Here is a 14,677-nt window from a genome sequence, read left to right as displayed (position 1 = left end):
AGAGGTAGGTGGTCGAAGATGCGCCACGCTCCGTATATATGTATATAATATAAATCGGGCTTCAAAATTTCCGAAAAAATTCTAAATAATTGTGCCGAAATTACGATTAAGCTGACTGAACCGCTTTTGTGATTATTTATTTTTTAAGATATTAGAACAAAATTTATAAAATTGCAAGAGTTTCTAAAATTTCTACTTGGAATAACTTTGTACTCATTGAAAAATATCTTGACCGATAATATCTGAATGCTTTATTGATGCAGAATTTAGCTCTTTGCCAATTAGCACAATAATTTGTGCTGGAGAAACGTCGAAAGCGAGCAATGTAAAAATTATTTGATTGAATAATAATAAAGAACGATACTCAGAAACTCTATATCTACATTTCCAAGATACTGCAAGGTATTTGAACTCTGAAGATGATCTAGTTGATATATCTAGTTGATTGAGGTTGCCGAGATTCTCGAATAAAAAAAATAACATTAAATAGTGTGAATATGGCAAAGTAATCCACAAAACCTTAAAGTAATGCGATGAAGAAAGGCTAGATGAGTTAAAAATATAAAGAAATTGCTCATTTATAGTTTTTAAAATTATTCGAAAAAAACTTAAGATAGCGTAGTGCGTTGGTTTCTCTAAAAAAACTAGTGGTTTTTATAGTTTCCTGAGAAATTTAAAATAAAACATTGAAAATGTTCCATGAACTAAGTAGAGTATGGTCTGTTGTACGACATAAATCATCCACTTCAAAAACAAAAAAATTAGAGAAAACATAGAGGAAGCTACAACAATGAAGTGCCTTTAACCTAATTTTGTGTAAGCGGACGTGCACATGTACATTAATAATGCGCACACATACACATCACACAAACATGCATATGGATGTATGTATGGCGTTCCAACTAATCTTTGTTGCTGCAATTACTTGTGGTGAATGAATGCCACTTATAATGTCATTGTTGTTGCTGTTGTTGTTTTTGTTGCCATTTAGTGGCGGGGGTCTATAAAGTCATACCATAGCATTGCAGGCTGCGATATAATCTATATTTTATAGCTTCGGCTGCAACAGAGTGTTGTTGTGCTCGTAATGCCGCAACCAGCCAAGCAAGGGGTGGCTCAACGTATAATTTATAACAAAATTGTTAATTAGCTGCAACATCAGCTGTTCGAGTATAATTTATGGCTGCGTGAAATGTAAGGTCAAAATTTTAAGTATATGCACACAATACAACAACAACAACCCATACACATATATATATGTACATACATATGTATATGCAAGCAAACTTATAATGGAGTGCTGGTTGGAGCATCTAAGATGCGTGTGTGATGCATTGAATGCACGCTTGCCATGTCATTCGACATGAAGGAGGCACGACCCCAACCCTTCGAACTTGTGCGACTGTTGGCCATAACTCAGCGCTGTGCTGGAGGTATGAATGCATTAATTTTTTGATGAGGCAATTATGTGCATGCTGCTAATGCCCCCCTCCAGAATTATATCCTCAATAATGATGACGGTTACGGTGCTGTTGTTGGGCCCACACTTGATCGGTTTGACTGATGCAGTTGTTGCGTGACGGACTGAATGAGTGCAATGAATGAGCGAATAACTCTATGAGGTGTTGAAAGCGTTTCGAATAAAGGCAAAAAAGTTGTTGAAGGATGAGCTGCTACGATAAAGAGGTAAGTTGCAGTCAACGAAAGGAAACAGTTTATATGTAAATATGTAGCTTTGCAAACATGGTGCGCCCAACGGTAATCAATTTTCCAACACAGATTAGTGAACATATTATCTGAAAGGCAAGTATGTGGCTATAAATATCAGAATATACTTCGGTGGAGTTATGTAATTAGAAGTAAGCAAAATCATCCGCTGAAACATACCAAACAGATACCACAGTTGTAACAACTGTGGCAGAGACTGACCTGAAATAGTCCGCCCCTGTTGCAGTGCGGAAGTATTTAGCTAAAATTTAACTTTGTAGTTGGGTATCCCGTAGTAGTAATCAGATAAGAAGTTTTACCTGGCTGGATCCCTTATTTACCTTAATCTTGAATTAACCTTCTAGTTTTGTGGTTTGCCAAAATTGTTTAGGATACAATATGGTGGATACCATACACTACTAAGTATACTAACACTACCTTCTCCATTGATTTGACATTTCCGCCGTCTAGTTGAAACTAGCGGCAAACGAAACAGAAATCAAAATTTGTATAGGGGTTTATTTAAAACTACCACATGATTATTTCCACATTTTTTTCAAATCTATTTCACGCAATAAAATAAAAATTAAATTATTTATTTGAACGAACGAATCTGTTTACAAATGTGACAACAAAATCAGAAAAATGTAATAAAAGCGATGACTCTTATGACATTTCGTTAACACACTGAGCAGTATTTATAAAGAATGATTTAAAATACAGGTAATACACATCAAAGTTGGCTTATCTTCCAACTCACACTTTCACCCATGCTTATCTACAGCAGCAGACACACTCGCAAGTCAGAGGAAGCAGCGTATGCAAATAAAATTCATTAGTTTATGAATCATAAATTATAAATTCGTCACAGCTTAAAAAGGCAGCCAGCAAATCTTGAGTTTAAGTAAATAATAAAATAAATTTGTGTAGCTGATAAGCGTCCACTCGAGCGGCGATCAATCAAAGGTTTAATTCACGCCAATTTGCGGGTCAAATTTTGACATTATCTACGAAATGCATGCATATTTTTTACATTTTAACTTATATGTTCATATATTTAATTCTCTGCTCCTTCATAAGCAGTATCAAATTCAAGTTAAAAACTTAGACAAGATACTCGAAATCAAGCGCGCGATGGCAGATAGCGTCATTCAAAATAATAATCAACGAACAGAGCAAGAATTTTAGCCTCAGTCACGTTTGCCACCAACGCACTTCGCACTTAAAAGTTGATATGTGTACTCACATACAAGTTTCCAAATATTTTTAAATATATACAAATACATACATACTCGTACATCGGCAGTTATTTAGTCTGTATCAAACGGCGATCCATCCTTGCCACGATCGACGTGTCCAAATCGAAAACAATAAACAATTTGTAAACATAATTTATATATTACTTATGACTTTTCGATTGCCACTTTCTTATACAAATATAAGCGATTAGTTTGATATTGCTAGGTCTAGTAAAAATAATCCATTATTTTTATATTTATTTTAAAGTTTTTTTTAGCATAGTCAGAATGCGCCGATTTAAGTCAAATATGCACCGTTTTGTTCGAAAACTTGTTTCAAATTTTGAATTTTCATAACACCACTCTTACAGAAACCCTTGTGCCTTTGGGCAAAATACTGAGAAAACCGCTTAGGAAAAGTTTCTCTTGAGAGGAATATTTGATCAGAAAAATCATTCAGGCAGAAAAGAGTTGTATTCATTTGGTACCATGCCTGGACTATAAAGTGGATGCATAACATCCAATCCAAGCCCGCGGAACTTTTAACGAGTTACTAGCGACAATTCGCGCTAAGACTATGCCCTTAGGAGAGCAGCTAATGGTTGACAATCCTCTGTCAATCTCACTCCACACATAGAAAAACTTTCCTGACCAAACATACAGGAAACGTTCCTTTGCCACCATTTGCGCCAGCTCATCGTAATTCGACGCTAATGATCGATTTTGTTGTGATTTAGCAGCGATACGTGCATGGAAATCCTGTACATGAATAGCTCAAGTGTCACCCATATATCGATCTTCTTCTTCTATCTAGTTTTATTTAAATGGTTTTAATATAGTTTTTGTGAAATGTTTAACTCTTAAGCAATCGAAACAGTGTTGTTAGGATGGTCGATAGCGGTTCGATATTTTCGACAATTGGACTTCCAAAGCATAAATCATCTTTTACATCAAAATTGCTGGAACGGATTCAACAAAGCTTGTTACGTTATCATGATCATAAACACCATTTAAATTTTTTACCGCTTTACTTTTATTTTCACCTTTATTAAAGAAAAATGTAAAAAAGAGGTAGATTTTTTTTCTGATGTTCATCTTTACGCTACAAGTGTAAGACGTAGATGAAAGTTATCAATTTTACTTTTTATAATTCTTATATATAAATTCCTTAAGTTGTATAATCATTCGATATCGATCCATTATATTTTAGCAGAAAAGCAGATTAATGCTTTTTAAATAAAATCATTTACAGGAATGATTGCTAAAAGTATTTTGAGTAACCAAATTCGAACGAAACACTTGAGTGATTACCTTTAAGACTCGTTGTGGTCCAAAGACTCGTTGTGGTTCTAAGTAAATCTCACTGAACTGGCAAGGTGTTCTAAGTTTTTTCCATCTTAGCTGTCGTAGTTATCCTATTTCTTTTGAGCCTGAAACTTGGATGAATGAATGTTTCCTCATCCATAGCGCCTGCTCTGCTTTCTGTCCATTCCAACTTACCACATTAATGTATTTACATCCATCTGTCATCTAAAAGTTTTTAGCACATTTTGAAAGTCTAGACTTTCAAAAATATGACCTTGGAAGGATTTTTCAAAATCCGACTTATTTTCGGAGATACAGCCGATTTTGTGACCTGGCGTTCGTGTTCACTAGAATTATCTCCTAAACTGTAAACGCGTTTTTTTCGAAACTACTTTTTTTGAGATGGTTGACATGATATCTCAAGTTCTACTGAACCGATTCCTTTGAAATTTGGTATATATCTATGAAGAAATGCTCTATCGAGTCTGCCTTGAATTTCCAAAAATTTTGATTTGAAATAATGATGAAGTAAAAAAAAAATATTTTTTCAAGTCGACGCTATTTTGTTATTATTATTTTTTTTGTTTTGAAAATGGTCAACCCGATAACGACATCCTTACTAATGAAGAATCTTCTTGTTTTTTTTGTTTTAGATCTCTACAAGGGTTGAAATCACGTCAACCAGGATGCACCGTGTTTTTTGAAGCCCCCACTCCACCGAATTTTATTTTTTTCTTGGAATTTTTTTTATATTATTAAAATGTCAATAAAAGACATATATAAAAATGGATAGTAAAAATGTTTTTAATTTTTTTTATCTTAGTTTAAAAAATGCCTAAAATTCATACGTCTAGACCAGAATACCCCCTTATTGACCTTTTCTCCGCATTCTCTTTCTTAAAAGTAAGACTAGTTGGATGTGTCTCAATATTTACGAAAAGTAATCTGTATTGATGGGATTCTAAGAACTGAGCTGTTGTCCTAACATTCCATTTTCTTGTAAAGCTTTCAATACTCGAGATCGATTGAAAGTGTATTTCCAGAAATTTTACTGGTTCAAATTGAAGCACCTTTGAAGTCCTCATTAAATCCGTAATCTCGGTCTGAATGCACACATAAATAGTTTAAACAAATTTCCGTAACTCTTTGGGAAAATGAAAAATAATTTAGAAACTCGACGCCTTCCTATCTTACATTGTCTACCACGTCTACTTGCCATACGACCAGTCATTTATTCTTTTCGCTTTTTATCGAAAAATCGAACCTCTCTAACGGAGTGGAGGTCTACCTCTTTCTCTGCTTCTACCGGCTAATCGAAAACCCACAAAGCTGGAGTGTTTTCGTTCATCCGGACAACATGATCTAGCCAGCGCAACCGCTGACTTTTGATTCACTGAAATAAGTCAATGTCGCCGTATATATACTCATCGTTCCATCAACTGCGGTACTCGCTGTTGTCAATGCGCAAAGGATCATAAATCTTCCGCAAAACTTTTCTCACGAACTCTCCTAAGGCCGACATATCAGACGATGTCATTGTCCATGGCTCCGCATCATATAGCAGGACGGAAATGATGAGGGACTTGTAGAGTTTGGCTTTTGTTGGTCAGGAGAAAACTTTTTTCAATTGCCTACTCAGTCCAACAGGTATTACGGCAAGAGTGCTCCATACATATTGCTCAGTCTGTCGGGGTAATAAATACATCTTAGCAAAATTAAATGAATCTAGAATATTTTATATCTTATTATAACATAAAATATAAATCACTTTGAAGGAAGACGATAATTTCTCTAAAAAAATTATTTATTTTGAGAATGTTTTAAAAAAAAGTTTTTGTTTTAACCAAATATGGAAATTGAGGGCATTATACATAACTTCCGAGGTCCGAAACCGAGGACAAACTGTTGCACCGCAGTTTTATCTGAATAAAGCACCGTAATAGTGCATGCCAAAGGCGCTATTGGTTAATTAGTGTCGATTATGAATATATATATAATTCTTTTATAAGTTTGATTGATTAATGCAAGCCAGCGTGGCCTGAGAATTCACTTAAGCATTTTTAAGTTCAGTAAATCAAAGTAAAAAAGAAAAAAAAATGCAACGATTTCCAACTGCCATCAATCATTTTGGTATTTAGTTGTCACGAATGATTCGATTTTGGCGGTTTTGCGTTTTCAATATATATTAAAATTTTTCTTTGTATATTATATATTTTATATGTAAATATTTGACTTTTTATTAGCACTTACGATCCAACGCAACAACTTGACTTAAGCATGTTGAATTTAGTTTTAGTCATTTCAATCTTTTTTCTGCTGCTGTTAAATTAATTAGGACCAAATGCTATTAGCTCTGTGATATATATACATATATGTACATATATAACGGGTGATTTTTTTGAGGTTAGGATTTTCATGCATTAGTATTTGACAGATCACGTGGGATTTCAGACATGGTGTCAAAGAGAAAGATGCTCAGTATGCTTTGACATTTCATCATGAATAGACTTACTAACGAGCAACGCTTGCAAATCATTGAATTTTATTACCAAAATCAGTGTTCGGTTCGAAATGTGTTTCGCGCGCGTGTTTTGTTCAGCGATGAGGCTCATTTCTGGTTGAATGGCTACGTAAATAAGCAAAATTGCCGCATTTGGGGTGAAGAGCAACCAGAAGCCGTTCAAGAACTGCCCATGCATCCCGAAAAATGCACTGTTTGGTGTGGTTTGTACGCTGGTGGAATCATTGGACCGTATTTTTTCAAAGATGCTGTTGGACGCAACGTTACGGTGAATGGCGATCGCTATCGTTCGATGCTAACAAACTTTTTGTTGCCAAAAATGGAAGAACTGAACTTGGTTGACATGTGGTTTCAACAAGATGGCGCTACATGCCACACAGCTCGCGATTCTATGGCCATTTTGAGGGAAAACTTCGGACAACAATTCATCTCAAGAAATGGACCCGTAAGTTGGCCACCAAGATCATGCGATTTAACGCCTTTAGACTATTTTTTGTGGGGCTACGTCAAGTCTAAAGTCTACAGAAATAAGCCAGCAACTATTCCAGCTTTGGAAGACAACATTTCCGAAGAAATTCGGGCTATTCCGGCCGAAATGCTCGAAAAAGTTGCCCAAAATTGGACTTTCCGAATGGACCACCTAAGACGCAGCCGCGGTCAATTTAAATGAAATTATCTTCAAAAAGTAAATGTCATGAACCAATCTAACGTTTCAAATAAAGAACCGATGAGATTTTGCAAATTTTATGCGTTTTTTTTTTAAAAAAAGTTATCAATATCTTAAAAAATCACCCTATACCAATATCTTTATCTATATTATATGCACATAAATATATGTTTGCATGTTTGTTTATATATATAGTATCATTTGCGTGAAGTTAAAGTAATTTTTCGGTTTCATGCCTGAAACGCCATAATGTGCTGGTGATAAATGATTTTTAACGCTGAGTGATGGTTATTTCTACTTTGGCGGTTCTCAGCAATATTAATTTTCTATCAATTTTTAACGTTATTATTAAATGGCAAATGATTTTTCGTGGATGACATGGACAAAATATTAGACACCCAAAAACTTACAAAATTACATATGTATATGTATAGGTGTATATATACCCGCTTATATGTATGTATAGTCATATATAAAAAGTTATGCTATTAGTTGCTTTTGCTGTTATCTACCGCTATAGCTTTTTCGTCGATATATGCCAAGCTAGAAATGTGTATGTCTGTCATTATGCTCGTATCACTGTTGCCCACAAATTAGCCATAATTTCTTGGTCTTACTGACATTTTCATGGTGATTAATTACTTAATGAGTTTGGTTTTTAACTGCCAACAAAAATCGCTTGTTAATGACATTTTTCACCAAATACACAACCATAGCAAAATAAAAGCAACAACGCTCAAATTGATTTCCTTTTATGTTTTTCGTCGCTTCGAGCTTTGTAGCCGTAGCTACTTTTTACAATCCACAAACTGTAGCGCTGCTCTTCGCCTTACTACAGGCTTAAATTAACTGATTCCTCTTTATACTACTAATTCTATTTTCTGATTCGTTGCACGACTTTGGCTTCGTAGCCACCGTTCGAAGACTTTTTGTCCGTTCACACTTGCAGCTGACAATATTTCATACGCTACATACATTACATAATTACTGAAAAATGAAGCTCATATTTTACCATTGTTGATTGATTGATAGATTTCCTTCTCATTCTTTTTACTTTTTCAACGTTGTTTATTTTCTTTTACTTGAAAAGCAATTGCTCGATTATAGGGTCTTAAGTTAATTATTTGTTGAGCTTGCACATAAGCAGTTTTTTTCTAGTTTTTTCTATTTCCCTCGACTTGCTTCGCGCTTTTTACTTGTGCTTAATGTTTTCGCAATGATTAATTGACAACTAATGATTTTTCAATGCGCAGCAACAAGGTTGTTAGAAAAGCCGCACAAAATAAAGCTGGTGCCATTAGACACTTCACCAAAGCAACGGTTAAAAAAGGTAAAATTAAAAAAAAAATTAACTTATTGTTGAACATTTTGGTGAGTACGAATTGTATTAAGAGTAATCCTCTTACATAATACAAGTCATAGCAATAGGATTATTTTTTTCAACTAGTGAACTATTTTATCGACAGTAACCCGTGCATGAAATAATGAGCTTTTGAGCAATTCGACTTTTGCAATTTGACTTTTGATTGAGTCATGTGAAATATATTTTTGAAACCTTTTTATCGCAAACGAAACAGTTGTATGGAGAAAGCGATTAGCAAAGTTGTGGTCAAATATAATTTTTCGAAATGAGCAAAACTCAGTATTCTTAGTATTTTAGCAAAAAAATATTCGTTTTAGAGATTTAGTCAGAAGTAAAAACCAAATTTCGCATTTTATCAAAGTTGATTTAAAATTCCGAAATACAGTTCTTCGAAGTTTTTTTTAATTGTTTGTATGGCGTATGTTGCAGTGGTTAAATGGTTTTCTAAGACGTGTGGTTTTCAATGAGCTAATATTTTTTCGAAGTTGAAAGTTTTGAACTTGATTTACATTCAGTTTGCCTTGCCATTTCTTAACTACATTATATTGATTCGTTCTCTCCACGCAGCGCAAGAAAATTTTGTTCAGTTATAAAACTCTCTTTTGATTGAATTAGTAGTTTTTTCTTCTTCTTTACTGGCGTAGACACCGCTTACGTGGTTATAGCTTCTTTTCACTATTTTCCACCACTTCGAGATACCATTTGCAGCAAAGTTCTTCTCTACCTGATCTCTTCAAAGAAGTCTTGGTCTTCATTTTCCTCTGCTTCTACCGCCAGATACTGTATCGAAAGCCTTCATCATCAGATGGTGTCATTGTCCATGCCTCAGCACTAATAACAGCACGGGAGTGATGAGGGACTTCAAGAGTTTGGTCTTTGTTCATCGAGAGAAGACTTTATTCCTGTTGCAAAAGTAATTTTTTTCGTTGGATTTCAAAGCTTATATTGTTGTTGGCTTTGATACTAATTCCAAGATACAGAAATTCATCAAAGACTTCAAAGTTATGACTGTCAACGGTGACGTGCGAGCCAAGTCGCGCATGCGATGACTGTTCGTTTGATGACAGGAGATATTTCGTCTTGAATTCAGTCTGGAGAAAGCAGAACTAATGACGAGGTTTAAAGACTCTTATAGGAGATTATACCTACTCTATTTAGCTCTGCAGTTATGAATCGAAATGCTCGAACGAGTCATCGAAAATTGGACTCAACGGATTGAATGTCTGAGACGTAGCCGCGGACAACATTTAAAAGAGATAATCTTCAAAAAATAAATGCCAAAGAATGATATTTCGAGCGATAATAAACGTTCCCTATTAAATTTGAAGTTTCTGTGTTTCTATTAAAAAAAAAAACAGGGAACTTTGAAATGGACTATTAAGTGAGCATTATACAAAATTTTATTCAAAATGGTCATCATTTGCTTTCACATACATATGCCCTCTAACGATTCGGTCATTAATCAATAGCAGTACGTACAGGTTCTAATTGGTATGATACTCTCCATATTTCTGTGGAGTATTTGACAGGTGGTGTTCTCTTAATCTGATAACAAGCTGATGACCAATTATCTGCAGATTTCTGCCTTGTATCCTGTACCAGAATCTTGTTGGAAGATCCTATGCTCTCCATCGAAAGGAGTATTGCTTAACTACTGTACTACTTCTAAAACATTCTGACACACTTTTGACCCAGTTTTATTCCTTTTCACAGAAGTGAATAGGTGCAACAGCTGGATGGTGACCATGTTGAACCCTGCCGGTTTTGCTTCGATTTATTGTTTTGCTTTTAACAAACCTGGCCGTTTACCTACCGGGTTATCGACGTTAAATTTTCATGTGAAGATCGTATCAAAAAGGAAGTTCTTGCAGCGATCTGATCGCTCTAACAATTTCCCTTAATTTTCTGTTTTCTAAAGAGATTATTCCAAAAAAACATTTATCGAAGTATTATTTTTGAAAAATATATAAATTTCACTTCCATTTATGTTAAGCAATCTCTACAATATGATTTTCTTTAGGTCTCCTCCTCCATTCGTAATAATAAGATTCAGTTTGAAATAAAAATTACGACACCCTTTGTTTTAAAACTTTGTAAGAGAATTTATGACAAGACTAAGTTCATACATACATTTCTACTAGCATTATCTTTAAACAATGGTATTTCAGTGATTTTTACCTTTCATTAAATAAATTATTAGTCACAACCTACCACTCAAGTGCGCAATGAGTTAATAAATTTCACAAGTCTAGATTATAATAAATCTAAGATCGTAAAATTCTTTATTATGGCAATAAAATGCATACTGTTTATACCGTAGATTACTGCGAAAATAACAGATACAAGTAAATAATTGACAACTTGTCATATAAATCAAGTCAAGCTAAAAAATAATTGATTAGCTAGATTATTAGATGCAACTTTGCAGTCATTAAAGAAATCAGTATTTAAAAGCTGATAATGTTATTAGCGGATAATAAGTGCTGTATTATTGAGTAAAATATTATAGTGAGTGGGGCAACTGATAATTTCTACAGCAATTTATAATATTTTATAACAGACTTCGAACGATAATTTAGGGGGACATTTTTCCTTCACAATACGTTTCAAAGCGACTTTAAATTTTCTAAAACGACTATTGTTCACTTTAACTGCAGGTTTTGGATTGATAAATGGAACTATGAGTTCTTCTTCTGTCCAGAGCCACATTTATATATTTTCTTTTCAATACACATATACATACGTGTACTCTCAAAGTTCTTTTGTTAAAAAGTTTATATCTTGGGCTCGTCCGGGATTTGAACCCGGGACCTCCCGCACCCTAAGCGGAAATCATACCCCTAGACCAACGAGCCGGTTGCATTTTAAACATTTCGAAAATGTGGTTGGATTATAGTAAATTATAATTTAATATTAACAAAACAGAAAATATAAATAAAATAATAAAAATAAATCTATCTTTATAAAGTAGTTGAGCATTTCACTGTAGCCGAAAACTCTCTCACGCTTTGCAATATTGTTTTGATTTTGTAAAATTTGTAAAACGAAAGGATGTTACGAGTTCCAAAAAGTAGCTAACTTGGGCTCGTCCGGGATTTGAACCCGGGACCTCCCGCACCCTAAGCGGAAATCATACCCCTAGACCAACGAGCCAGTGGTACCCAAACTGTACGTTAAACACGCTGACTGACCAGGGGTCCACACCTGATTTAGAACAGGTTTTCGGTTTTTTGTATAGACATATGTATAGTATATTTATTCATTTTCATATAAATGTGTTAATAATCGTGTTTTATTTGACCAGCACATTAAGCTATTAGCATATTTTGTATGGAAAAGTTGGCCAAAATATTTATATTAGCTTGTCAAAATCTATCTTAGCTTGTATATTGAAATAGAGGCATTGCCAGTTAATCGTTTTTCTGTCAAAATAGTTCAATTTTTTCCAAAAAAAAAGTTATTGATAATAACGGTAAACTTTATTTTGGCAGATGAAACTGTAAACAAATTGAATATCAGCTGATTGTTCTTGCCCGCATTGCCAACATATTTCGCCTTTCAGTCATTGTCACCGATTTAGCTTTTAAAACACGCCTAATGCTTCCAGAAAAATGTTAATATCATTTAATATTGAAAATATTTCAAACCATTTTTATATCTGTATGTTTTCTTTTTTTGCTCTTAGTACTAAGTATTCAAACCAGAAAAGATAATGCTTTAAATATATAATAATTGATAGATAAAAATATGAGATACATAATCTCGTCTTCTACACTTGTCTTCCTTCAAGTGTATAAAACTTAATTTTTATTATTTTGTATTATTTCCTTTTTTAAAACAAATAATATTATTTTATAAAATATTTGCTCTTGGGCTCGTCCGGGATTTGAACCCGGGACCTCCCGCACCCTAAGCGGAAATCATACCCCTAGACCAACGAGCCAGCTGAAAACTTTTGGCAACAAATGCTTATTTCAATGAAAGACAAAGTAAAGAGTCAAAACAAAAAGCAGACCTTGAATGATTATAACTTTTCGCTTTGTTGTTAAATTTCTAAATTCGTAAGCATATTTATTTGTAAATGGATATGTGTGTTTTTATATTCAACATGCTGTACCCTCAATCGTCCACTATAATTGTTGTTGCTTACTTTTATGTCAGCAGTTTTCTATACGTATGTTTGTGGTATTTTTGCTTAAGCAGCAATCTTTGGAAACACTCTCATATCAACAACAAGCGACCGCGAACATTCACCGAAACTTAGTTGAGCCAAGCCAAGCATAGCAAAGTGTCTGAAAACTTGTTTGGATACCGACAGTTTCACAGTAGCAACAGCAGCACGCGCAGAAAACGAAATGACCGTAAATACATGCATACATAAATATGTACACTTTGCATATACATATGTATGTATGTACATTAGGGTGATTCAAAAAAATTTTTTTTTTTTTTTTTCAATTGGTACTCGCAAAAATAGGTTCCTAGACACCTCTAAGAAAGCCTCTCCAAATATGCGATTTTAATTGTAACGGGAAGGTCCTCCGCCTAACGGTTTTCTATTTTTTCTTGTTATCAGATAGAAAAATTTATATCTCGCTTCCAACTACTTGAAAAAATATCTTGTTAATTAGGTTTTGTAGGAAATTGAATGCTCTAAAATATGGTCTCTTATGATTTTTTCGTAAACCCAACCGTTTAAAAGATATTAACGGTTGAAATTTGACTATTTTTGGAAAAATTCTTTATTTCTTATTAATTTTATAACTCAATGAAAAAAAATTATTATGAATGATGAAACTCATAGTTTTGTAGGAAATTTACTGCTCTATAAAAATGGTCTACTGTAATTTTTCGATAAAGTTAAGCGTTTACGAGATATTCATCGTCAAAAATCAGTGCATATTAGGGTGGATCAGAAAAAATAAATTTTTTTTTTCGTTTGGTACTCTGAAAAATAGGTTCCTAAGCACCTCTAAGTTAGCCTCTCCAAAAACCTATTCGTAATAAGTTTTTTTCATTGAGTTATAAAATTATTAAAAAATAAAAATTTTTCCCAAAAATCATCAAATTTTAACTGTTAATATCTTTTAAACGGTTGGGTTTACAAAAAAATCATACGAGACCATATTTTAGAGCATTCAATTCCCTACAAAACCTAATTAACAAGATATTTTTTCAAGTAGTTGGAAGCGAGATATAAATTTTTCTATCTGATAACAAGAAAAAATAGAAAACCGTTAGGCGGAGGACCTTCCCGTTACAATTAAAATCGCATATTTGGAGAGGCTTTCTTAGAGGTGTCTAGGAACCTATTTTTGCGAGTACCAATTGAAAAAAAAAAAAAAATTTTTTTGAATCACCCTAATGTACATAAATTTATTTGCTGACCATTTCACTTATGATATGAAAAGAGCCTGTAAGGTGCATAAGAGAAAGATGTTACAACTATGTTCTCAGGTAGCCTTGCTAACTGCTGATATTCTCAATGCATTTGCAAGCTTAGAAATATTTTGACTAGTTTCCGGCAAGAGAACCACACTATAAGGGAAAATGATAGTTGCAATGTTGGATAGAACTGGAAATGCCATAGTGCTTGAGATCATTACAATCAAGATTAACGGAAATGCCATGAAATGTGATAAAATAAGTAAGGATGGCCTACGTTCTGGCATAATCGAAGATTTTATATCCTTTCAATGTGAAAGAATCAAAACCAGGAAAATAGCTTAGAGTGCAAAACGTCAACTACTATATACATATACATATATATATATACTATATATAATACAACTCAATCACCGACCGATATGTTCGGCGTATAGTTTGTTTGAAAAACGAAAATCATGGGAGTTGGTACAAAGTCATCCGGAAGTTCG

General features: G+C 33.9%; 3 non-coding genes across 3 annotated transcripts; all 3 read right to left on the bottom strand.

The window, feature by feature from the left end:
• Positions 1–11,584: 11,584 nt before the first annotated feature.
• On the bottom strand, positions 11,585–11,656 carry Trnap-agg (transfer RNA proline (anticodon AGG)). Its single transcript has one exon. It is a non-coding gene; the product is annotated as a tRNA-Pro (tRNA).
• Positions 11,657–11,882: 226 nt separating this feature from the next.
• On the bottom strand, positions 11,883–11,954 carry Trnap-agg (transfer RNA proline (anticodon AGG)). The gene has a single exon. It is a non-coding gene; the product is annotated as a tRNA-Pro (tRNA).
• A 718-nt stretch (positions 11,955–12,672) lies between these two features.
• Trnap-agg (transfer RNA proline (anticodon AGG)) lies at positions 12,673–12,744 on the bottom strand. The gene has a single exon. It is a non-coding gene; the product is annotated as a tRNA-Pro (tRNA).
• Between the last annotated feature and the right edge of the window lie 1,933 nt (positions 12,745–14,677).

Source organism: Bactrocera dorsalis, chromosome 1, assembly GCF_023373825.1.
Source record: "Bactrocera dorsalis isolate Fly_Bdor chromosome 1, ASM2337382v1, whole genome shotgun sequence".
Taxonomy (NCBI): Eukaryota; Metazoa; Arthropoda; class Insecta; order Diptera; family Tephritidae; genus Bactrocera; species Bactrocera dorsalis.
This window is presented reverse-complemented; position numbering and strand designations above follow the sequence as displayed.